We start from the raw sequence: 25987 nt of genomic DNA, 5'->3' as shown, positions 1-25987 counted from the left end.
AACGGAATGCAGGAAGGCAATTCTATATAAAGGATGAACAATTTTATATTTGCATTGAATTATTTTATTTTAACTCACAGTATCCAGACCAGTCAATGGGTGAGTGCGATGAGGAACAACCAAAGTGGATGACCTCAGGCAAGACAGACAGCATATTAGATTGGACTTGAGGTTGAGGCTTGTTAGAGCTTTGAATGTCTTGATGTTGCTAACTTTGCTTACAGTGTGGATAGGAGAGCAGCTTTTCTGCTTTTCCCTCACCTCTTCTCTCCTCCCCTTCTCTCTCCTCCCCTTGCCTCCCTTCCCCTCCTCTGCCTTCCCTTCTCTTTTTTCCTCTTCATCTTTTTCCTCCCCCCTTCTTTTTAAAATCAAAGTCTTAACTGGCTTGTTATGTAGCCTATTGTGGCCTCAAACTTCGAGATCGTCCTGCCTCTGCTTCCCAGATTCTAAGTTTTCAGCATGCACTGTGACACAGAGCTTCTCATTCCTGTCTTGTTCTGTATTCTGAAGCTTTGGTGGATCTTGGATGGGAGGAAAAGGAACAAATATTTCCTAAAAAGCTCCATCTTTCTCTCTCTCTCTTCTTCTGCCCCATGTCCTAAAGAAAAGCAATGACAGCACAAACAGAGCAGAATGCTCAGTGATGAGACATGATTCACAGGGCTGGTGTGAATAGACAGTGTATCAGGCGAGGTTGTTGCTCATGTGAAAAGCCCCACATCAAGGTCTTTAAAAATCCTTAGTAGCAGGGCTGGGGAGATGGGCTCACTGGGTGATGCACATGCAGTTCAAGTGTGAGAACCTGAGCCAGCACCCCCACACCCCATCTGAGGCTGCAAGAGACACACACCTGAGATTTCAGAGCTACTGTGTCGATGGAAGGAAGATGGGGACAGGAGAGTCCCCAGAAGCTCACAGGCTAGCTAGTTTGCCATGTACAGCAGTGGGCAGTAGGAGATTCTGTCTCAGACAGGGTATAAAGTAAGGCCTGGACTTCCACATGTGTGTCATGGCAGATGTACTTAAACTCTTATATTAACATGTGCATGTGCATACAGTACCAATGACACATCCAAAGTAGACTTCAAAACAAGCCAGGTAGGGAGGCACAACCCTGCAATCCCAGCCCCAGGGTGGTAGAAGAAGAAGGAAGAGCATGAGTTCAAGGCCAGACTGGCCTATAGGTAAAACCCTGCCTCAACATCCAGAAAGGAGAGGGATATTATAGCTAACAATATAATCTATCTCATATTGAACATTATCATCTTAAAAAGAGAATGAGAGTTGAATACATAGTAAATTAGGAGAATGGCAGATATATAAAGAACTCAAAGGGGAGACTACACGCTCCAATGTTGCTAATATTTTTGGTAAATAGTAAATAAGAACTGGCCAATACAGCCTGCCATGAGATAAAATAAAGGAAGCCCAAGCTAGGTAGCATCATTACCATCCAAGACTGCCAAGTCACAATGGGGCCTGGCAAGATATTTTAAAAGAATACTCTACGGATTCTCGATAATTTCCTCTTGCTTTTTCATACCTCTTCTTTGTGATGGGGTGGGGGACTTTACTTAGCAGACAATTTGATACACTTTGGTTAGAATAGAACAAAATGGAGCATAGGGTGTTTAGAAACACTGCACGATCCTGGAGCTTGAACTGTGTCCCCCTCCCTCCCTCTTTCAAAAGAAAAGGAAGAGGAGACTCGAAGATCTCACTCAGTCCTTTGAAGGACTGGTACTCTGTAAGGAAGAAAGGCTGGGCTGAGTGAGTCAGTTTCCGCCAACAGCAGGGACGACTTACACCCAGAATGGTCAGGCAGCTGAATTCCATGCATCTCTCTGCTAACTCGGGGAGGCCAAGGTTCCTTGAAGGCAGCTGGAGGCCACAGGGACTATAGACAAAATATCTGTGACCACATCCTATTTTCCCAAGAGAGCCTTTAGCATTGCAGTATGCAGCTCTGTTGGTGAATTATGGGTGCAGATATATTTTGACCACCCCCCCAAGTCCATATGCCTTCAGTTCATCACTTTGCAAGACATTTTTTTCCTTTGTAGAATGATTCTCAGTAATCTCATAAATGAATGAGCTAGTTAAGTTCCCACTGACTCCTTATAGTTGGATTTGTTGGGTAGTATCAATTATAACAATTATCCGTAAACATCTTCGATTGTGCTAGGTACAGAGCTAAGTAAGAGCTAGGTACGAAGTGGTTCATGTGAATAGAAGAATTTGCTGGTTGGTTTGTTTATGTATGTATGTATTTACATATATATATTGCCATAAGGTCTGCCTGTCACCTTGAACATTTTTTCATATTTGGTTATGGAAATTCATTGCCATGGGGATATCTGACAGATGTGGATGTAATCCTTCATTGCCATGGGGATATCTGACAGATGTGGATGTAATCCTCCATGCTGTGGTTCATGACTCCATTCCTTCCTTCTTTCTCCCCTCCCAGTCATGAGTTCCTTTTCTCCTCTGGACAGCTTGAGCCTATGTTCTTGTCCCATACACAAATCTCTAAAGACTTGAGCAGATAAATGAGAGCCATGTCCTTTCTGCCTTTCTAAGACTCACTCCATTCTCATCCAAGTCTCCTGGTTTCTGTAAGAACAAGTCACCAGTCTCTCTTACTTCTCACAAACTGAGGTTTAAAAATCTTGGTAGTTTTCCTAAGCCATGCCTTCATTAGGACCTGTAGGTGAAGTGTGCTTATACACAGGCTAACCCTGTACCCACCTTTTCCCAATGGCATTTTCATATTTGGGGGTGTACTGGCTCTGATACAAGACAGCATCTGTGCGGGTAGCTTGGGACAGCTGAAGTGTCACTAAAGTGAACGTAAGAACATTGGTTTGAACCAATTGCCTTTGCTTTTGGCACATTTTCCTTTCCAGTATTCTGCGATGTTTTGTTTTTGTTTTGTTTTGTTGTTTCTTTCCCTGGTAGGATGGGGTACCTCTACCATTTGTTTGTTTTTAAAGTTTGGGAAAATCTGGTTTTGAATAAGCCCACTGCATTCTTACAGTATGACCCTGGGGCAGATGGTAGTTCTGAGCAGAGAAAGAGGCCAGTGTGTGAGGATAGAATGTAGAGAAACTGCCAATCCAGATTCTTATCTGCATATAAAGATTATGGTCCCCTTGATACAAAAGGAAGTCTAGGCTCCAGAGGATTTGTGTACTAGACAAGAAGTTGTTGGCTTTGATGTGGTGATTCATCCTTTGTGCACGATCTCATGGGAAAAGGCCAAATCCGACAATGATGTTGCCCAAGGATGCTAGTTTAGCCTTTGATAGCTTAGAAAATGCACCGGATCCTCTTACTCTGATACAACCCACCAACATAGACTTTATATAGAAACAGCCAAGAATTAGTGACAGGGTTATGGGATGCCCAGTTCTTAATCTGCAGAATTGTCTTCTTAGGAACCCAGACGAGGCAAAGGAAGATGGTAGAGGAATCCTGGTTCCACCAGAGAAATGAGTAGGTGTGAGAAAATGTAAGGGAGACTTTCTGCCTAGAGCAAGAATAACGATTGCATCAGGTGGGCCAAACATGGAGAAGGCCAATGTGCCACACTGGACAAGCACCATACTGTCACGGGAGGGAAGGAATGGGCCAGGGATCTATGCTTATCTGTTAGCCGAAGTTTTGATCTCAAGGCTGGGAAAGACGTGGCCAGAAATAAATGTTTAGGGCATGACATTCTTTCCATGTGAGGACACTACATTCTTTCTCTTTAGTGACAAATGACTGAATAGCGAGCTGGGTTCCACTTATGATCTAATTCCATAAAAATGCAACCTTGGGCATCTGGTCCAGCTCGTGGCAGGAAAGGGTTAAAGCTGAGCAAGGCTGCTTCACTCTTTGCTTTCTCTTCAGCAAGTGACAGTTTGGGACCAGAACTGAACTTGCTGCATTGGGTGGATGGTGGGGGGAAGGTGGAGGGGGCAGTGGGGGTACCTCTTCTTTCTAAGGCTTTTACTTTCAGCCCTCTATGGGAGAGGATAGCTCTCTCACCTTTGTGGTCTGTGGGACTTGAAAATATTCTTCAAGAGCTTAAACCCACAGACAGAAGTACAGGGAAAAAAAAGAAGAGAAGGGAAGGGAAGGGAAGGGAAGGGAAGGGAAGGGAAGGGAAGGGAAGGGAAGGGAAGGGAAGGGAAGGGAAGGGAAGGGAAGAGAAAAGAAGGGAAGAGAAGAGAAGAGAAGAGAAGAGAAGAGAAGAGAAGAGAAGAGAAGAGAAGAAAAAAAAGAAAAGAAAAGAGAGTGGAAAGTCATTTTCATTTTTAGAAACCTTAGGGGGTGTGGGGTGTGGGTGTGTCTGGGAGTTCGTGGTCTCTGTAGGAAGTGTGCTTGCTTGCTTGCAGTAATCCTCCAGCCTGCTGAGCACAGCTTCGAATAACAATCGGTGACATTTACACAAATCTTTTTGGTTGTGCCTTCCATTTCTTCGTATAGGAAACGGAGTCGGATTTTTAAATGCTTTCGTGATGTGATCAGTACACAGTAATGGGAAAGAATTTTCCTGAAACTTGACTTTCAGTCAAAATCAGGAAGGACGATGGGAAAGAACTGAGAGATCTCAGCTATTCAGGATGCAGCGCTTTCCGACATCTGGACGTCCAAACAAGCAGTTCGCATTCAGTGTTAACGTTAATGAATTTTTTCCTTTGGAGTGGATCGGATGGTTACATAGTTGGCAATCATCTTGTGGTCTGTTGCTTACATTATCTGACCCACAGTCCATTTTCCTCATGTTGGCCGTGGGAAAGAAAAAAATGTGAACAGTCTCTCAGAATGTGGAGAAGGGCACAAGGCATGGCACTGAGTCTTAACTGACCCACTCCATGCAGGGCATTGTAGCACATTGTTTGCCAGCTCTCTGAGATTCAATATGCAACAAAAAAGGGAGGGAAGCCTACTGGGTGGAGCAGCTTACAAAATAGGATGTTCATTTTATCTTGTTTTTCAATCTTTTTAAATTTTTTAAAAATTTAAAATAGATTTTTCTTCATACAATGAATTCTCATTTGGATTTTTCCTACTCCACCTCCTCCCAGATCCTCCACAACTTCCCACTCACCCAAATATACACCTCTCTCTCTTTCTCTTATTAGAATACAAAAAGGCATCTAAAAATAATAAAATAAAAGTGAAGTAAAACCCATCAAGTCAGAACAGCACAAAGTGAACTACTTTGAAGAAGAAGAAGAAAAAGGACAAAGCGGAAAGCATAAGTGCCACATACAGGTACCGAGACACGCACGTCTGCCTGCCCAGAAATATAATTAATAATAATAATAACCCAACACTGGAAACCATCGTATATAAGCAAGAGAAACAAAATAAAACAACAACAACAACAACCAAACCTCCAAAGAGCTCTCAGACAAACCTTCATGAGCTGAGGAACCCCCAGACCTGCTGCTGAGCTCCTATGTGTGCTGTTTGCTGGGCTTGTGTCTGTCCATAAGAGTGGTTTATCAGGGATCCATCCCATAATCAGCTTCCAAATGCTGACACCATTGCATACACTAGCAAGATTTCGCTGAAAGGACCCAGGTATAGCTCTCTCTTGTGAGACTATGCCGGGGCCTAGCAAACACATAAGTGGATGATCACAGTAAGCTATTGGATGGGTCACACGGCCCCTAATGGAGGAGCTAGAGAAATTACCCAAGGAGCTATAGGGAACTGCAACCCTATAGGTGGAACAACAATATGAACTAACCAGTACCCCGGAGCTCTTGTCTTTAGCTGCATCTGTATCAAAAGATGGCCTAGTCGGCCATCACTGCAAAGAGAGGCCCATTGGACTTGCAAACTTTATATGCCCCAGTACAGGGGAACGCCAGGGCCAAAAAGGGGGAGTGGGTGGGTAGGGGATTGGGGGGGTGGGTATGGGGGACCTTTGGGATAGCATTGAAAATGTAAATGAGGAAAATACCTAATTAAAAAAAAATAAATAAAAAATAAAAAGAGTGGTTTATCTTTATAAAAATTCCTGAAATAAAAGGTCACTCTTTTGCCTTCATCTTTTTGATTCTTATCAAAGACAACTGGACAAATAACTTCCTGGATCAAAGAGAATTTTCAGGAGGCCCATAGACCTCTTTTGGGTCTGTCTTAAAGATCTCTGCCCAGAAATATCACCTGGTGCTCTGAGGAGACTTTCAGAGCATCATGCTATTTACAGAAACTTAGACTAACTCCAAGGACCGCTTGGAGGAGTGGAAGGGAAGAGAAGAGCATGGACCCTGGAAAGAAGATGGTGTTGGAGGCAGCTAGGCAACGCTCTCATGTCACCAAAGACCAGAGGATTCTCTGTGTGGCCAACCCAAGCGGAATCGTGTGTGCATAGGTGAGTATGTGTATAACTGTGTTCATATGTGATTGTGTACATGACAATATGTTTATATGTGCATGATTACATGTGCATGTGTGAGTGCGCATATACACAAGAATGGTAATGTATCTATGTGTTTGTCAACTGGACAACTGGACATACCTAGGGAGAAAGAACGTCGGTTGAGGGGGAGTTGCTTCCATGTGACTAGCCTGTGGGGAGTCTGTAGGTGGTATTAGTAATAAATAATATTGATGATGATGATATAAAGTAGGCATATATCTTATTTTCTAAGTCCACAGACTTCATTGTCATGAAAACCAACTATGATTCTTTTTTTTCCACTTCCAAAAGCTTTGTGACCTGGGATATGTCACATGATATATGAGAGACCTCTTCTGTCTCTCTCCACCCTCCTGCACCTCCCTCACAGCTCCTTCTGATTGCTAACTGGCTTGGATTACTTCTCAGTTGTACCGTGGACATTTTGAAATTCAGGATAGTGTCTTTCATGAATATTTTTTGGGTGAATAAATGTATAATCCTGAAATGGCAACCAACCGGCTGTCTAAAGGGGACATTTCTTTACAGCGGAAGTTTATGGATGAGAGTTGGGAGACTTGAAAGGAGGCTGTAGAGTGACTGACTGATGGCTTCATGGGCGGTGCAGTGTGGTTGCACAGCTCAGGTGAGAGAGTAATGTATGATATACATTACTAAGCTCTCTGGTTCACTCTCCTGCTACCCAGGGGGAATTCAAGAGGCTGCTCAGAGGCATTCAAATTCAGTGTGACAATGACCCGGGAGCTAGGGGCCATTGTGTTTCTTAGACTCGACTTCTGTTCTTATCCCAGTTGGGGACTCAGGCCACAAGGCACTGTATAGGGAGGTAGAATGCCAGGGTTTCTGCTGACCCCTCCTGCAGTGGTGTTCCAAAGCCGTGGGTCACATGTATCTCCAGCCTTAACTTGAGAAGAGTTGCTTGTGGAACATGAGGAGAGAAAAGCAGGGGGGTGGGGTGGGGTGGGGGTGGGGATGCTTCTCAGTTGCTGCACCGACATTCTAAATAGTAAGCTGTTGGCTGCCTGGAGGCAGGGTGTCTGCTTCAGAGAAGGAGGGTTAGGGAGAGTGAAGCAGGCAGCAGGATGGAAAGGGAACTGCTCTAGGCAGGGATACAGACATTCCAATTTTCAGCATCTCTGTTGTCAATGCTGAAAGCTTACGAGATAAAGCATTGTACTGTTTAACTCCTATGCACAGGCTCATCATAGCAGCCTTAATGAGAGGGGTGATAGCAACGTCCTCACTTCCAGATGAAGAGCAGGACACAAGCACTTTCTATAATCCATCCTAGACTTTAAATAGGTAATGAGCGCATTATGCTTAGATTGTAAGGTGATGAAAGTATGGTTGCAGTGGTTTTCACATGGCTGATGCCAGAGAAGCTATGGGAAACTGTACAGTTAATAATTATAAACAATGCTAATAGATTAGAGGGGCAAAGTCCAGCATACACAACTGCTAGAAAGAAATTATTACCTATAGTTTGTCAAGGACATTTATATCAAATTACACATAAAAGAGCCATTGAAAACATGTAACATGGCTTAGGCAGGTGTTAGCCTATACGTACACTCAGGACAGTGTGTGACTGAGGTGGTGGCTTTGAACTCATGAGCTACAGGAGGACACTGTTGATGGCATGGTCTGTCACCATCTTTTAAGTCTATCATTCCTTCCACATGGTATTATGTAGAGCATATTCCAGATGGAGAAAGAGGGACTAAGGAGAATACAGCAGCCAAATGAGGTTGACCTTCCTAATAAGAAAATGACCCTTTGGCTATCACTGTAAGTTTATTGCTGTGAGCTGCTGAACAAAGCCACGTGGAACTGAGAAGGATCTGCAAAGGTGGCTATGCCTTCTGCCTTAAACAAAGTCTGGGCTCAGCAGTGAGGAACGAAAGCATGCGGACAGAGTGACAGACAGCCGCATTCCCATGATGGCTTCATCGCTCAAATCCTTGCTTAGATCATCCACTCACATATTCACTGTCTTAGGGTTTTACTGCTGTGAACAGACACCGTGACCAAGGCAAGTCTTATAAAAAACAACATTTAATTGGGGCTGGCTTACAGGTTCAGAGGTTCAGTCCATTATCATCAAGGTGGGAGCATGGCAGCATCCAGCCAGGCATGGCACAGGCAGAGTTGAGAGTTCTACGTCTTCATCCAAAGTGGAAGACTGATTTCCAGGCAACTAGGGTGAGGATCTTAAGCCCACACCAACAGTGACACACTTACTCCAACCAGGTCACACCTATTTGAACAAGGCCATACCTCCAAATGGTGCCACTCCTTGGCCCAAGAATATACAAACCATCACATTCAGTAAAAAGGCACAGAGCAAGCCCACCTCACTCAAGCTTTGTCAGAACAGATAGAGTCTAAGGAGAAGGTGAGCGGCAACGTTTGACCGGATGACTTTCTACCTTTTTGTGTTGTTGTGGGCACAGATGTTCCTTTCAGCAGAGTAAGCCAATTTCCCGATCACTTTAAACTTTGAAGTCTTACTACATATCTTTTATTATCTGATTTTTAAATTTTTAAATGTAACATTAAATATTTTCATCAGGTTGTAATCTTTTTTTTAATAAAATGTGCTTTGGACTAAAAATAAGATTTCGGAAAGAGCCAAATAGTATGGTGAAAGTAGAAGCCAATATTGAATCAATCAGCATGAGTTGGCTAGCTCTCAACTGTCAGTGCAATTACAACCAACACTGGTCAACAACTGTTCTGATTGGTAGGTGCCTTCACTAGAGGGATAATGCAATCTCAACACTCACCGTTGTTATTGTCCTCCTCCTTACCATCATCATCCCCATTATCCCCATCATCACCACCACATCTGCCATCATGACTATCATACCCATCATCATCACCATAACCACCATCACTCCATCATCATCACCACTACCATCGTGGTCGTTGTTGTCGTCGTCATCATCATCATCTATTACTGACAAATTATAGGATGCCAGTTTTGAAGTTTATCAGCTGGGATTGTTTAGGAAGACAAACAAAAAGTTCTGTGCTAGTCAAGAGTCTTGGAAAAGAGGAATAGAAATAAGCATGGCACCTACAGAGTCTAGGGTAAGAATCTTCCAGGCGCCACATATATTCATGATTATTTTTATTCTTTTGGCTTTTAGGACACTGATTTGCACGAGAAATAAGAATGAGCAGAACAGTATAGAGCTTGCTTTCAGGCATTTGTTTGCCTCATGAGAACCAGAATTCATTGTTGAAACCTAACCACCAATGGGATGCTCTGAGGAGGTGGGGCTCTGGTATGTGATGAGGTGATTGACAGATAAGCTTTCATAATGGGATTAGAGCTTTTATCAAAGAGGCCTCACATGTCTTGCCCCTTCCATCATGAGGAGACATAAGGAGAGTGCTGGCTCTGAGCCGTGAAGCAGGCCTGCATTGTGCTCCAATTCACTGCTGCCTTAATTGTGGATTTGTTGGTCTCCCAAGTATGAGAATTAAATTTCCATTGCATTCAGTTTGGGCTATTTTGTTACAGTTTCTCAAACTGATAAAAACCAGGCGTGCACAGAAGGCCAATTGTGTTTGCCATAGCCCATTCAGAAACTCACCCATTGTGAAGAGATGCTTCTAATCACGGATGACTGTGGGAATCACCCTAATTGTAGAAGCATAATTGTGACCATTTCAGGAGAATAGACATGCCAACCATTTTTGTAAGATGTTAGATGCAAATTTCAACTCATCATTTATTCACTCAGCAGGTATTTACCGAGGATCTGTGACTTTTCTGATGCCATGCTACGTGCTAAGAACATGTGCATCTCTCTCTCTCTCTCTCTCTCTCTCTCTCTCTCTCTCTCACACACACACACACACACACACACACACACACACACACACACACACACACAAATGATAAAGTAAAATAAAAAAATATGTGCTGTGTGTCACTATGCCCTGTATATGCAGGTGCCTCTTGAGGCTCAAAGGGGCATCAGATCTTCTGGGGTTACAGGCAGTTGTGAGCTGTGTGATGTGGATGCTGGGACCTGAACTTTGGTCCTCTGAAAGAGCAACGATCGCTCTCAATCACTGAGCCATCTTTTAGCTTGAAATAACAATGAAATAAATATTCTTTTAAAAGATAAAATATGCACTAAAACAAGAATATTTATTTCAGAGTCACCTACAAATTCTGGAATAGAGAAAGGAAGGTGGCCGAGGTCAGGAAACAGGTGTTGGCCACGTGCTGGTTGGTGTTGCATGGCTTTGTCCTTCCCTTGTCTAACGGGAAGCCACTGAAAAGTGTAGGCAAAGAGACAGATCAGTACTTTACCTCAGAAAGCTCATGTGTTCTGCATTCTGTTTCAAGTAGACATCATACCAGGAAGATATACTTGAAGAAGTCAACTAGAGAGTTAGTTTTATGGTCACAACTGCAACCGTTGTAATAAACAAGACAAAGTATCTTATTTTCAAACCAAATGAACAGGGTGGCTTCCAGAAGCCACATGATGATGAGAAGCCAAGGCAATCCACAGGCACACATAGTCCCAGTGAACTGAGGACTCGCACGGTGACTTTGGAGCTATTGTAACTTCTACGTCTCATGTCTTCTATCCCTACCCATCTTAGCTCAGTTTGTCTTACTAACTGTTGATGGTGCCATAGAGATACGGAGTGAAAAGAAAGTCTTAAGAAATCAGAAGCGCTTTATAAAATCAATGAACATGACATTGAAGACTGCTCCACCAAGCATGGTCAGGACTGTGAGGATCTGAAAGACTCACTCAGTCACCATGGTGGTTGACTAGCCACAGCTTTCCCTACTGCTAAGCATGTCCATGGTGTTGGGGGAGGCAGCACACAGGCAGCCTGAGTAGAAATCTGAGAGATGCTTTCATTAATCACACACATAAAGCAGAGAGAGTGAACTGAAAGTGGGGTCAGGCTATGAATGTCCAAAGCCTTCCCTCAGTGACATACTTCCTCTCACAGGTCTGCATCACCTCCCCTAAACAGTGCCACACATCTGAGACCAAGTGTTTACTACCTGAGCCTATGGGAACTTTCCCAATTCAAACCATGCCACATGTTTGTAGCATGGTTTTACTGCTATGGGCAAGCCAGACTTGAGGTATGGCAGTTGAGGTCAAGATGGGAGGATGTATCCAGCCCGATAGAGAGCAAACACCAAGAAATATAACACTTCAAGTTTGAAGTTAAACCAGAAATGGTGATTGGATTTCTCTGGCAGGGGGCAGGGTGGTGGGGAGAGGAGTCTGGAGAGAAAGCTAAGGTACTGAAGGCATGGCTGAGCTTACCAGAAAGACGGGAAAGGAAGACAACAGATGCCAATGTTCTGTTGACCAGGGGCCACCTCAGCCTTTACACTGGCATTCACTCATCTTCCATTTCTTTGAGTCACAACTCATCCCATCATTATAATTCATGGAAGCAACATTTCCCAGATCTCCATCTTGGTTTCCCTGTTTGAAGCAGCAACTTGAGAAAACACACCTGCCAACACGGCTTTGCAGACACCTCACATGTTAAATGCTGTCTATCTCTTGCTCTAAGCATCCCTAATTCTTTTCTCCCGACAAAAAGTCATCTTTGAAGGAATTTGTCTCCAACTCAATACTTGTGTGCCAGTTCTAAAGTTCTTAACTTTAGCCCCTCTGTGATCTGCTGTGGCAATATTCATGGTGAATGGCTGCTCAGTGAGGTGTTTGAGGGACTTTTGGCAAGGACCAGCTATCCAGTTGGTTACCTGGGTGAGATTAAACTCCAATTAATCTGGACTCATTGTTATTAGTGACACCATGTGTAGCCAGGGCTAAGAAGACCCATGAGCCCTGAGTGCTGATAACAATTCCTCTCTACCCATTTCCTCTCCCCTGTGGGATTTCCTCAGTCTCCCTCATTTCTATCCCTCAACCACAAAGCAAGATGTTGAGATCTGGCTTTCCTTGTAAGGGTGGAGGGTGGACCTTCCCACAGAGCTGGGGTCCTTTCTTCCTCTATTTCTTCTTACATGACACTACAGCAAGAAGCTATCTGTAGGCATGATTTCTACCTTGGCACTGTTGTATCAACAACCTCATTGACTTCTGAATGTCTGAGAAAGGTTTGGGTAACAGCGCTCCTGATTCTCTAACCATGCCTATTCTCCCTTAAGAGCTGGCTCTGGCTCTGTGGTTTGATTTGCCTTTAAGTCCTTTGTCTTTTTTGCCATCCACAGACCCCACTCGACTTTCCTTTCTACCATTTGTTGTCCTTCACCCTCGGCGGATTTTCCAACTCCATTCTATTTTCCTTTTTTTACCATGCTCTGGTTTTAGTCACTTCTTGGATAAGTTTGCTCATTAAGACATTTTCATCTGTATTTACATGTTTCTGCCTTTTGTGCTTTCTGATTGTTTATTTGCTGTTCTTGGCATCCAGTTCCTTTGGGCTTTCTCAGAAGTGAGTGCTTCTCAACCCAACCCCATCTCCTGTACATTTTGCGTGCACAGAAGCCACTCACAGATGGCTGGTTGACAACCAGTGTTATAGACCAACTATAACCTTTAACCCTTTCTGCCCGTGCTGCACGTGCAAAATGCAGCTCTTATCTCTTGTACCCACTGGCCCACAGTGCTCTCTGCCCAAACCCTGTGGTTGGAATCTTTTAATGTGGAGATCGGTATCTTTGGGCACAAACATGGCTTGATTCATGACCCAGAGCATTTCCCACACGGAGCACGCAAGCATTTGGTTTGCATCCAGAGGCAATTACGTGTAAAAATCTGGAGTTGTTTGTGATTCTGTGTTTCAGTCTGTGTCCTCTCTGCTTCTCCACCAGAGTCACTCCATTTCTAGGGGATTAGCATCAGTCCAGCGGTTGGCTGCCATAGTTGTTCAGCGATCCATTGATCTTTTGCATAGCTTGAAGTGGTGTTTGAATGTGCATTGTCTCTGAACACCTGAATTAGAATGGACTGATATCTGTGAACCATGTGGAATAGCCACATGGCTCTCCGCATGTGCCTGGACACCACAGCCAGGCATGATACTGCATGCTAATTCAAATTGTTCAGTGCTGGCTGTCTTTGTCTCTAACTCCCCAAGAGTGGAGACGGTTCTTTTGCTTTCCTACAAAGTTTAATACTGCTGCTGACAACTCAGGCCTTGTGATCTTGCTGACTGAGAGGACCAATAAGATCTGGATTTTTCAAGATACTGGAGGTAAAATGAGGTTGTTCTTAAATTTTAATGTGTTTTAGAATACTTGGAGGGAGCTATCATCAGGATTTTTGATTCATTTCTAATAAGTTTCTAGGCGCAGTTGTTGTTTCAAGAATTACACGTAGAAAATCACTGTTTAAAAGCTGTAGTAGAAATCCAGTTTTTGCTCTGGGTGGTTGGAAGACAGGATAGTGTGGAGCTTCAAGCTTCTGAACATGACTTATGTCAAAAGCCTTATGTTCAGTTTGTCTGTGGAGCTGGATCAGCTAATCTTCCTTGGGAACTTGATGGGATTTAGAATCACTGTGTGTAGAGACCTAAATGAGAATGCCTGTCCCTGCTCCTACACTTGACTATTTGAACACTTGGTTTTCAGTTGGTGGCCCTGTTTAAGGAGGTGACACAGCTTTGTTGGAGGATTTCCGTCAATGGGGCAAGATTGATAGTTCTTAGTTTCAGCTTACTTATAGTTGGCTGTTTCGGCTTCACGTTTGCCTTTGCTGCTGGAGATGTGCTCTCTCTCAGCTTGCTGTTCCTGCTGCCATGCCTGCTGTTAGCTGTGATGAACTCTCAGCCATAATGAAGCTATAAATGAAAACAACTCTTCCGTAGGTCACCCTGGGTTGTGGTGTTTTGTCACAGCAACAGAAAAGTAACCAGTATGCCAGAGAAAGAAACCTCAGGGCATGGCCGTGACAGATTATTTAGATTAGGCTAATTGAAGAAGAGAGATTCACCCTAAATGTGGGTGGTACTATCCCCTGGGGTGGCATCCCAGACTGAATTAAATACAAAGTGAGCTGAATACCACTGTTAATTGTTTTTGGCTTCCTGACTATGGATGCAATCTGACCAGCTACCTCCAGCTCTTAACTTCCCCACTATGTTAGGTTGTATCCTTTTGAACTGTAAGTTAGGATGAACCTTTCTTTCCTTAAACCACTTTTGCCAGGCATTTTGTCACAGCAATAACAAATTGAGACATGGGGTCAGCAAGCTTTTGGTTTTTATGAACACTTTATGAGTCCTCTTCTGGGTCCTACTTTAGATATTAGATTATAAAATCAGAATAGAAACACTCAGCTTAAAGCTTAGGTTACTTCCACCTGTGTTAGCAAGGGAATATACAACCCAAGCAATCAGACTCAGATTGCTCATCTGCCCAGGAGCTGGGCTCTGCTTGTGCCTATTGCACATTTTTCTTTTCTAGGATATGAAGGAAGAGGGGTGTTGGACACAAACTAAAACTGTTAGAAATAATCAAGTTATTTAAGCATATCAGGACTCCATTTTTCAGAAAACAATACAACGAATCTTCACCAAGAACATATTAAGACTGAAAGTATGTAAATAACCCCCCTTTACTTTGGGACATTCATTATTTCTAATATAAAGATGGCTAGGTCCCTACTTTGTAACTGCATATCTTGCTAGTGTAGATTTGGTCAGTACTCTCCTTTACCCTGTGTATCTGACAAACCAGGGGAGTCTTCACACTGGACTTCTTAAGAGTCACTTAGAACTGAATTTGAAGGGTTGGGGGATATAGCTCAGTGATAGAGAACTCGGCTAGCACAGACAGGCCCTGTCAATCTCTCGAATTAAAACAAAACAAAAGCTGGATATAGGAAAGCTGGTAAATTGAGTAATCTATCTAGATGAACCCCCATTGTGTAGGAACTTTAGCTGTATGAAATTATATGAATGGTTTGTGCCTACCCTTTGGGTGTATCTGGTAGAAACAGATACTTGGTGGGGAAAACACTAACTTTGTTAAGTTGTGGCTGTACTATGCTGTATTTTTATGGGAAATATTATTGATAATTGGGGATGGAAAGGTCTCCTTCCTTTACATAGATAACAGTGGGTGTCAGGAAGATAGATAAGAAAGACTAACAGGTTTCAATCAACCATCTGGTCACATGGAGATGAGATTAGTCCTGTGTTTAAATGAACACTGAAGAAATTACTATTTCTTTATTTTAATTTTATCCATTTTATTTTATTTGCATGAGTGTTTTGCCTGCATGTATGCCTGTGTATTGTGTCTGTGCTCAGAGCCCATGGATGCCAGAAGAGGGAAAAGAATCCCTAGAAACTGGAGTTAGTGGTGTTTGTGAGCTGCTATGTGGATGCTGGGAATTGAGCCTGGGTCTTCTACAAAAGCAGTCAATTCTCTTTACCACTAAACCTGACTCTCTAGCCCTGAAATTCCTGTTTCTTAATGTTGATGCCTTACAACGCCTGGCTGGTTCTATTAACAGGATATAGCACTTTATTAGAGTAAAAAAATGTTCTTTGAGGCCATGTAGAGGAAATACCTCTTTTGTCTTCAGTGTTTGAACTTTAGAAGAGAAACTGAAAACACCATCAATAAAGAGAAAGGACCCTCTTAGCACTCCTGGGATTCCACCCTGGTGGCTCCAGGACGTCTAGAGATTTCAAACTCGATGCTAAGACTTCTGAGCAAGGAAGGAACAAACACCAGACCCTGAGATAAGGAGGGAGCTCAAAATAGTAGCAACAAAGGAGAGCTTATGCCCCGGTCTGTAGACTAGGCAGTGATGACAGGCACAGAGAACTGAAGCTGCCAGGGAAGAGGAGCTGGCCCGACAGGCAGAATAAAGGAATCCGAAGCACCACTCAGTTCAGCTTCCAGGCAGAGAAACCATGCAAGGGACACCTCTACCTTTCAATGGTGGTTGTTCAAACACAAGGGGCCCCACTTGGCCAGTGTTTGTTCTTTATCTAGACTACCAAGAGCTGTTGGATTTGTTAGTGCCAGCTGGAAATCACTGTCGTCATGGTGGTTTTCAAGGGACTCACTTTTAGATTAGGGGCATGATCACACACCACTGGTACATGTACTTCTGGGGCAGGTGACAGCTATGTTACTTATTCTTCCTTACAATCAAAGAGGGGTTTAGCAGTTTTCTTGGTATTGTCATGGAAGCAGGTCTCAAGAAAAAAGACAGAAGTGGCTGAACCATGTTTAGGGATATGAACCACCTAAGGTGTTTACATTAGACAGTAATATTTCTCTACTGGGAAAAGTTACATACTTACGCAGTAACACACTTGGTTCGATCATTGGCTTTACGTTTATGGGCACTTGGAGAGGGCATCTTCAAGTTTTTTTTGTGACAAAAATAATACTTCAACAGAGACCCATCTGTCTACATCAGACCTCATGTTAGGAGCTTGTAATGAAATCATGTGTTCTTGGCAGGGTAGAATGAAGTAGCTATTTGGTTCTGGTTTGAAATGAGAGAGCCGACACAAAAGTAATTAATTTGTTTAGCCCAAGATCAGTCCTGGAAACACCAGAATTAAGACTGTCGTGCGATGTTACCGATGCCTGCCTTCTAATTTTTATTACATTTTAATGGGGTTATTAAGAGGTAGGCTGTGCCACCAGCCAAAAAGCCCTGAGGAGAAGCAGAAAACGAGACATTCGTTGACATTTGGTAATTAATCATCCCCTGTCTCCTTTTGAATTTTAAGCCAGATGGACAGTGGGATAAGATAAATGAGCAGTCAGCCCCTCCCCCACCTGAAACAGAAGGTTGGAAAACATGGTGGAGAGGACAGGGGCTTTCAAGGGGCTTCCCTGTAGGTGGAGCCAATTTCCTCCCCCAGCGGCAGGCAGCCCTGCGACTGGCTAGCTGAGTAGTCACAGAAGCACCTAGAGTCTGCATGGAGGGGCACAGACATCCTGTTCAGGGCCCTCCTCCATCCTTTCCAATCTTGGACATCACTCTTATGCTCAGGAAATGAATGAAGGACAGAAAGGTCACGCCACTTTTCTCCCGGTTTTTTCTTTCCTAGGAGTAGGATGGAACGCTTCTCCCTTTCAAGGAAACAGGGAGATCTGCCATTTGTTTCGCGTGAGAGAAAGTAACTGCGTTCTCAGACCTTTCTAGTTCAGCTTTGAAGGGAAGATTCAAGATCATTCCCCATTAGCGACCCCGTTTCAGGTGGTAGACCCTGTGGTCAGATCCAAGTCTGTCACGTGTGAAAGCAGAGTTGATGTGAACACATCTATTCATAGCTAGACAACTGGGCTCCATGAGGAAGTGAAATATTGGTTACTTTCAATTGTCTACGTGACACTACCTAGAGTCAACAAGGAGGAGCATCTCAATGAAGAACTGTCTACATTGGACTGGCCTGTGGGCAGGTCTGTGGGAGATAGTCTTAAGCTAACCAGCTTGAGATGATGCAGCCCCATGGGTAATACCATCTCCTAGGCAGGGAGTCCTGACCTGTACCATAGTGGAGAATAGAGCTTAGCAGAAGCAGGGGAGCGAGCACACATGCATTTGTTCATTTTTCTCTGCTCTTGACTTGTCTGTGAAATGACCAGCTGTTGCAAGTTCCTGATACCCCGACTTCCCTGTAACAGTGGTTTGAAACCTGGGATGGTGAGCTAAAATATACCCCTTTCTTCTCAAAGCTGCTTTTTGTCAGGGTGTTTTATCACAACCACAGGGAGGAAACGAGGATGAGCGTGAAAACAGTTTTCTAACTGGACTGAAAACTAATGAGAAGTTTAAAAAAAAATCCTGTGTTTCCGTTTCATTAGGGAGAATAAGGAAGACTCGGTCAGAGCACTTGGTTGAAGGGTAGATGTTAATTTAGGTGAACATGGCACATCACAGAGGACGACAGACATAAATCAAAAGAGATGATATCACAGTTACAGATAAATACTCGCGCTAAAGATGCCTTTGATATTAGTAGAAACTGTTGACTAATTTGGTTGGGCCTGGCACAGGGAGACCACATCAGAACACCTGTCATCATACTGAGGGATGAGCCCACGTGTTCAGACTCCACAGAATTTGGTACGTGAGCCAGCTGTGTTGTTCTTACGATATTTAATTGAGAGAAGAGACTGAACTCAAAGTTGAGTTTGGTTCCTTTTAAGGTAAGTGGCAGCTAAAGTCTGGACTGCATGGTGTGTCTTCCATGTTGGAGATACGCTTACAGGGATGAGGTCAAGAGTGGGGCTTACTATGTTGTGAACAGCTTGGTGGGACATCCCAATGTTATGTGACTGATGAGGTTAGGCTTTCAATGATTATTGACTTTATTGAAGATTCTTCAAGGTCATCAATGTCGCTGTCACTCTTCTTCTTCTTCTTCTTCTTCTTCTTCTTCTTCTTCTTCTTCTTCTTCTTCTTCTTCTCCTTCTTCTTCTTCTTCTTCTTTTAAATAAGGATACACATCAATCAGCCTTACCATCAAATGACCCTTTATAGAGACAAGGACTTGAGTTCCTTGAGTAACAGTTGCACGCTGTGAGCCTAGGGCAGTTGCCCTGTTCATCCGCTTCACAGATATTTTCTTAAGCACCTACATCTTTTCAGCACAGGGCATGATTTCTTCCTTTTTGGGATCCAAAACCTAGTGGGGAAGACAGACCACAAAGGAAGTTATTACCGCCAAGTGCAATAATGCTATTTTAGGGGACACACAGGAAGGAGCATGTGGTGGTGTAGAAAAGAAGATACATGTGTTTGGAAAGGTCGGATAGAGTTTCCTCATGCTTTTAACCAAGACGTAACAGGTTCAAAGTATCCACGGGAACCAGGCCTTCACTAAAAGGTAACTTGGTCAGAGTGGTGTAAAGACATGTGTTGGGTGGAGAAACGGGGAAGCAGAGATAGGAGGAATGTGGTGGAATGAGTCTGGGAAAATAGTTGTTTTGTTTCTTCAAACGAAATAGCAAAACTAATGTCTGTCTCAACATGCATATCTTGATAGTCAAAGATGAAGTGTGGCAGGCTCAGGAAGCCCTGCAGGAAGTGTAAAGATTGGATGAGACTCCGGGGAGTGTATCACTGACCAGGACAGTGCCTCGGACCCATGGGAACTGGCAAAGCCTCCCTCAGGGCAGTCAGGAATGGCCAAGGCTGGGAAAGTGTTTGATCTGTGTGTGCAAAACTAGTAACTGTAACTCTCCTCCTCCTGGATGTTTGCAGCCTAGGACTGATCACCTACAGAGACCCTCTAGGGAGCCCGAGATAACCCCTCCTAGCTAATCCTTACCCTGAGCTGAACAAACATGCTGGGACTCAGGGTTGGGTTGTTGATAGTCGGTGCTGCTCCATCAGTATGAGCGTGCCCCACCTGACCCCAGATCCTCTGTACAGAGGTCTTTCCTTTTCTTCATTCCCATGTCAATGTGGTCAGGCTTCCAGGACCAAGCCTGGCTTACGAATCAGCTTCTAATGACAAATTACTACAAAAAGGCTAACCAACATTGCTAGTGGCTTGGCTACAGAATTGCATCTAATTTTCCAATAGCAAAAAACGCTTTTGAGCAGAACTATCCTCCAGTTATCTTATTGACTAACATTACAGAAAAGCAAGGCTTCTGAACGAAGAAACAAACGTCAACGAAACAGCATATTAAAGTGTGTGTGTGTGTTCATGTGTGTCCGTGTGTGCATTCTCTTTCTCATAAATTTTCATCTATGCCTTTGTTAATTCAACATGTGGCACACATGGTCTACTGGTGGAAGCTCTTGTCCAGAACCCTCAAATCCCATCATCTAGGCATTCGATGCACATGGACAGGATTATAACCCCTCTGAGCAGTTGTTTTCTGCTCCATTACCATAAATTTTTAGCCCATTAGAAGGAGAGTTGAATCAGGCTTAAATTTTTTTTTAAGCCCACTTTGTGTACTTTCTGGTTTTGTTCCCAAGAATAATAAATTTTAGCAAAGCACTGCTTGCCATCTTCACACTAGCTGGCCAGTATTTGTCCTCTGCTGGATAAACCCAAAGCCTGGGATTCTGTGCCCAGCATGTGGCTCAGATCACTCCATAAGCCTATGGTTTTTGTATTTTTATGTTTTCTTCCTCTAATGAGAGACCCCAGTGCACTAAGTGCTTGGCCCGCTTAGTCATGTTGCTCTGACTTCCAATGGGTTTTGTGTCTTCTAAGGAAAGGTAGGTAGAGTGGGTAGATAGGGTCTCAGACTTTCTCTACTCCTTTTCCAAGCTCTGGAGCTTCTGGGGGAGTGTGGATGAAGTTTGGAGCCAGAGGCATGATGTGAAATGATCGTTAGCATTTCAAGTCTTATATTTCTCTTTAAAATACAGAAGGGGAAATTCCTCAAACTACATTATGTTCAGGACAGATAGTTGGTGTTCATTAAGACTTATCTGTACTGTAGTTTTTGGCACTGACTGCCTTTATTGTTTTTAGAATCACTGATGTCTTTAACTTTGAAGTATTTCCTTTGATACCTGGAAAACTGGGGGGTCTGAGTGAGGTGCCCAAGTTTCTGATGTCTAGGTTGGAAAGCAAACTGTGAAGGACCACATAGAAAGAACATGCAGCCAGCTACTTTGGAAAGTTGCAGAGAGCACACGAGCAACTTTTTTTTTTCCTGTTCCAGAGAAGTCTAGTTAACCAGGAATGTTCCCTTGTTCCCTGGGAGTCTGTGTATGTGTTTGTGTATGTATGCATGGTGGTAGGGGGCAACCAATGAGCCGTAACAATGCGATTAAACAAGGCTCTGGCCTGAGCTGTTAGACCCTTTGCTTTCCAATATCTACCGGTCTTTCTTTGGCAGAGTACCTGGAAATCTCAGATGTCCTTGGAAGCTGGTCACACTCTCTCTTTGTGGTTGCTGTGGCCAGTGTCCAACCAGCCAGCTCTAGCTTCTGCTTTGGAGGATTGGACTGTTGAATCTGAGCCCGACTGCCTGCCAGGAACCTGGCTGCTTAGCTGGTCCTCACCACTTCTGGGGGTGGGGAGGGGGTCGCTATGATGACCATATCGAACCACTATGATGATTGCTGCACAATGAGCATGGTGGTCCTCACTGCTCTGTAGCATGTTGGGAGATGGTCTCTTCATTTCCAGAATGGCCACACTCTCATTTTGTAGAGCGCCCCCTAGTGACACCACAGTTTTGTTTGATTGCCTCTCCTGCCTGTACATGACTATGAACTATCTAGGTGTCCTCAATTTAGTGAACAAAAAGGGAACAAAATATACAATTGAATTTGAGTTTTAGATCAGTATTTTTTATTTTAGCATAAATATGTCTTCATTGTTGAGCAAAGCATATTTAACCTAACACTTTTTTTTGTTGTTGTGATCTAAAATTCAGTTTAACTATGTGTCATGTGTAGTGCTGGCAACTTTGTACGTCCTGAGTCCATATTAATACCTTGCCATATCCTGGCCCCCCATCATACTTACCGTGTAACTGCGATAACAGACTATGCAAGGAGAATATAGATCTTGTTCAGTTTCTTAGGTTCTTCGGAAGGGAACACCAGGCAAAGCAGAGGTGGACCAGGGCAGGGTTAATACATATAAAAGGTATGTTCCATTTATGGCCATAAATACTAGCTCTCTAGTATTATAACCCGGATTTCCATATGTGTGGACCATGAATTTGGTGAATAAGCAGGGTTTCACACCTTTCATTTGCATACAATAGATGATAGAATTTAATGATGCAGATGTCTGGATTTTGGAAAAAAAAATCAAAGTATTTACCCATATTATTTGGAACATACTATGTCATTTCTTGGAAAATTCAGTATGGATACATATTCCCAACTTGCTCTTCCTGACCTAAACTGTAAGAGCACTATTTGTTTTTCACAGCAATCACATAAAATATTGTCAATTCTGGGGGAAAAATGGTTTGATGATTTCTCAGAAATTAAATGTAAACCCTCCATATAACAACAGGCCACTTCTGGGTAGATAGCCAGAGGAATGGAAAGCCAGGACTGGAACACACGCTTTGGTTCTCATGTTTACAGCAGGAGGATTCACGATAGCCAAACAGGAACCAACACGGCTGTTCGCACATTGACAGATCAGTCTGAACTCAAATGTTCATCAGTGGTGCTTGACAGACTGTAGTATGGATGGACATGTGACTGGATGTTACTCAGCCTTGAATAGGAAGGGATTACGACACATGCCACAATGCACAGACTCTCGAAACTATATACACTGAGTCCCCAAAAGGCAAATACTGTGTGAGTCTGCTTATATGAGGAACCGAACCTTCTGTGAACTCGCCAATGAAGAGAGGAGAATCGAGACTGCCGTCGGTATGGGGTTCAGGTAAAGATCATTGTGCAGGGATGAGAAAAAACGTCCTAGAGTTCTGTGGCTAAGCAATGTGGAAACTTTAGCACTGTGTTATGGTGTGCTTAAACGTGCTTACCGTTGGTTCAGATGTTACGTTTTGCTAGCTTGAACAAAAGAAAGTCTACCTTCTTGATTTTTCTCTAACTCTATGCAAGCAGTGTTTATCTGCTTAAGACTGATTGGCCAGGCAAGTCCCTCCGCTCACTCCCATTAGACAGGCAAGTTCCCCCCGCCCCCCACGCCCATTAGACAGTCCTGCCAGGGAGCTTCATGTTCTCTCACCATGGACTTTCACCTGGTTCTGGCCTTTGTGGTTGGATTTAACATGTCTCAGCTTCAGCTGACTGCAAACACATTGCTTCCATAATTTGGATAAAAACAGGAGGGAGTTTGTCCTTTGTTTATACATAATTTTGGAAAATTAGACTAATGCGGGAGTTAGGGGGATAAGAATAGTTGACATCAGTGAGGAGAACAAACATTTTAAGATAATCTTATAAAGAGCTATACAAAACGTACCCAGTCTCTGAGCCGTGCATTTCCCCTGGTTTTAGTTATATCCATTATCCCAGAAATGCAAAGCCCCAACCGAGACACTTAGCTTCTAAATGGAGGGAATGAAAAGTGTAGAAAACCCAGATGGCCACAGTTAGCTCTCCCCTGCTGTAGGTTCGATCTGGCGCGGCTACCAAATGCCTGAACATCCAAAGCCTCTTCCTCAGAATGGTGTGATTGGGAAGTGGCAAGGAGCGTGAGAGGGAGACCCCAAAGGGGGTCTGAGGTTAAGAGAGCCCTCAGAGGGGTAGCTTTCTCTCCTCTTCTGTCAAGGCACTGAGGTAAGTGGCTTCCTCCACTGGCCACTCCATCAGATGGTGTTCCTAACTCCAACATCAGAAGACGTTCCCTAAGCACAGGCTGAAAGGGAAACTCTAAAACCTACGCCAGAAAGACATCTTCCCCTTTACTAGGTCATCTCAGGTATTTGTTACAGTAACTGCAAGCTAGTTCACACAACCACTGCTCAAAGCAATAGTAAGATATCTAAAAGTCAACAGATAATTTATTATAATTCTATAGACTAGTATGCAACTTCCTTAAACATCCTCTTTAACACAATGTCAATACCTCTCTTTTGGTCAACTATTCTCCAGCTAAGTATCATTTGATGTGTTTGTTTCTCTTAGAATCATTTTAATTCACACGGGGATAAAACAAAACAAAACAAAACAAAACAACCCTCAGATTTTATAACCAAGAGTGGATGATTTCTCGGCTATGCAATCTTGCCAGGAAGTGGATCTGCTTTTGCAAAACTTTACTGGAGGGAAAGCAAGCAGGAGTCTTCAAAGAGCTGGGAACTTTTGACGTTTTGTGTAAAATATTTTGGAGAAAAATGTTCAATATAATACCTCTCATTTTAAGTACTGAGGGTCTAAGGACTCAAGCCGATTGCATAATAAAATAGAATCCTACTATTTCCATAATCCCATTCATTCACTAGGGAAATACAAACCACATAATTACTCTGCCCCGTGGCATTCTTGATTTGATCTCAGTAAATGAGTGATCAGATGCACCCGTAAAGAAACCATCATGAAGACTCGATTTCCCCGGTAGTCTTTCTTTGGTTTGAACAATCTAGAGAATTATCTAAGTGTTCACAGCACCTTAGTTTGGACTACGAACACTGGACGACAATCCCCACGCCCATGCTGGAGAACAGCTAGGCCATTAGTCCTTAAGTGCCAGACCTCGCTCCCCGCCAAAGGTCTTACGGCTTGTTTTCAGGTTTCTGTGTCCTTGCATATTCACAGTTAGGGCCCATCAAGACCCACGCAAGCCTTCCCTCGTGTGACCACAAGCTGGCACCTGCCTGGACACAGGAAGTGCTCCACCATTTGGGACGCTTTATCTCTCGCTTTCCTAATTAACAATTCTACTAAACAATATTTATTACCCTCCCCATATTCTCTTTATACAAACTCTCATGGAATGCTATCCAAATTCTTCAAATGACAACAAAACACTTGGAACAAGAACAGGGCAGAGGGCAGGCGTGGAAACAGCGGGGCGAAGTTACACCACCGAATGGCCGGTTAACAAAGGTGAGCAGAGGGGAGTCTACTGACAGGCTACATCGTCTAAACAAAAGAAACGCTCCACTGTAATCTAGAGGCAGGAAATAATAATGTCCGCAGAGAAAGGTTTTCCATCTTGTTCCCGCAGTAATAAAATCTCACCACGTGACTTGTAATCAGCCTGTAACTTCATCCATGCGATACCACGGCCTTTGTTCTCTTTCTTTCGCGTTGCCTGGGAAGACTTTACAGTTCCATTGGGAGTGGGGGGGGGGGGTCAGGAAAAGATCTGCTTGGTACAATTTAAGCTTTTCGAGAGCATTTATCCCTCTCCCCTTGCCCACAACCACAGCCAACTGCCGTTCCTGTTCCTCCCCTTTGAAAGAAAGACTGGCTGTACCTGCTCTTTCATCCTCTGTGTGGAAAATGTCTATCAGCTGGAAACCCTACAACTCTTAATTTTGAAGGATTTTCGTTGTAAGCTGTTGGAGGCCTGAGCTAAGGTTTCCGGCAAAGGCAACTTCAGTATTTGAGTCTGGTTTCTAACCCCCACCTCTGTCCTGCAGGGCTGGCATTCTAAATGCGGAAGCTCTTTAGCTATTGTAAGTTTATGCTCGCGGGTATCTGATAGAAGTTCCTGGAAACTGACACTTAAAAAATAGAGGAAGAAGAAAAGAAAGAACGAGAAAGGAAGGAAGGAAGGAAGGGAGGGAGGGATGGAGGGGAAGAAAGAAAGAAAGAAAGAAAGAAAGAAAGAAAGAAAGAAAGAAAGAAAGAAAGAAAGCAAGCAAGCAAGCAAGCAGAAAGGAGATATTGAATCCAGCGGCTTACAAAAAGATTAGAAACGTTCACTCCAGATGGAAAATTTTATGGGAGCTGGAGAAAAATGTATAAGTGAAATATCAGTATCATAAAATAACAGGAAATAGTGTAATCTACCTGATGGAGAAAATTGTCACTTTAAAAAATGTCTTCTAATTTCCTTCAAAATTGTTCTTGTTTGTGAGCCAATAAAGTGTAGCTAAGCTGACCACGGCTTTCTGTCTGCCAAGCTCACGGTTGCCAACAGAACCTCCGTGTGTGTTTACAATTGAAACTTTTCCATTCTATTTTTCTTCTA

General features: G+C 43.4%; 1 long non-coding RNA gene across 2 annotated transcripts in view; it reads left to right on the top strand.

Moving 5' to 3' along the window:
- The first annotated feature begins 13337 nt into the window (after positions 1 to 13337).
- The window catches only part of A730004F24Rik (RIKEN cDNA A730004F24 gene), a 46844-nt gene continuing 34194 nt past the window's right edge, over positions 13338 to 25987 (top strand). For both annotated transcript variants that reach the window (NR_131158.1, NR_131124.1), the window contains exon 1: positions 13338 to 13651. This is a non-coding gene — a long non-coding RNA (RIKEN cDNA A730004F24 gene). The remainder of the gene's footprint in view (positions 13652 to 25987) is intronic.

This window comes from Mus musculus, chromosome 1 (genome assembly GCF_000001635.26).
Source record: "Mus musculus strain C57BL/6J chromosome 1, GRCm38.p6 C57BL/6J".
In the NCBI taxonomy this organism is placed as follows: Eukaryota; Metazoa; Chordata; class Mammalia; order Rodentia; family Muridae; genus Mus; species Mus musculus.
Note: the sequence above shows the minus strand (reverse complement) of the source record. Positions and strands in the feature narration are given on the sequence as shown.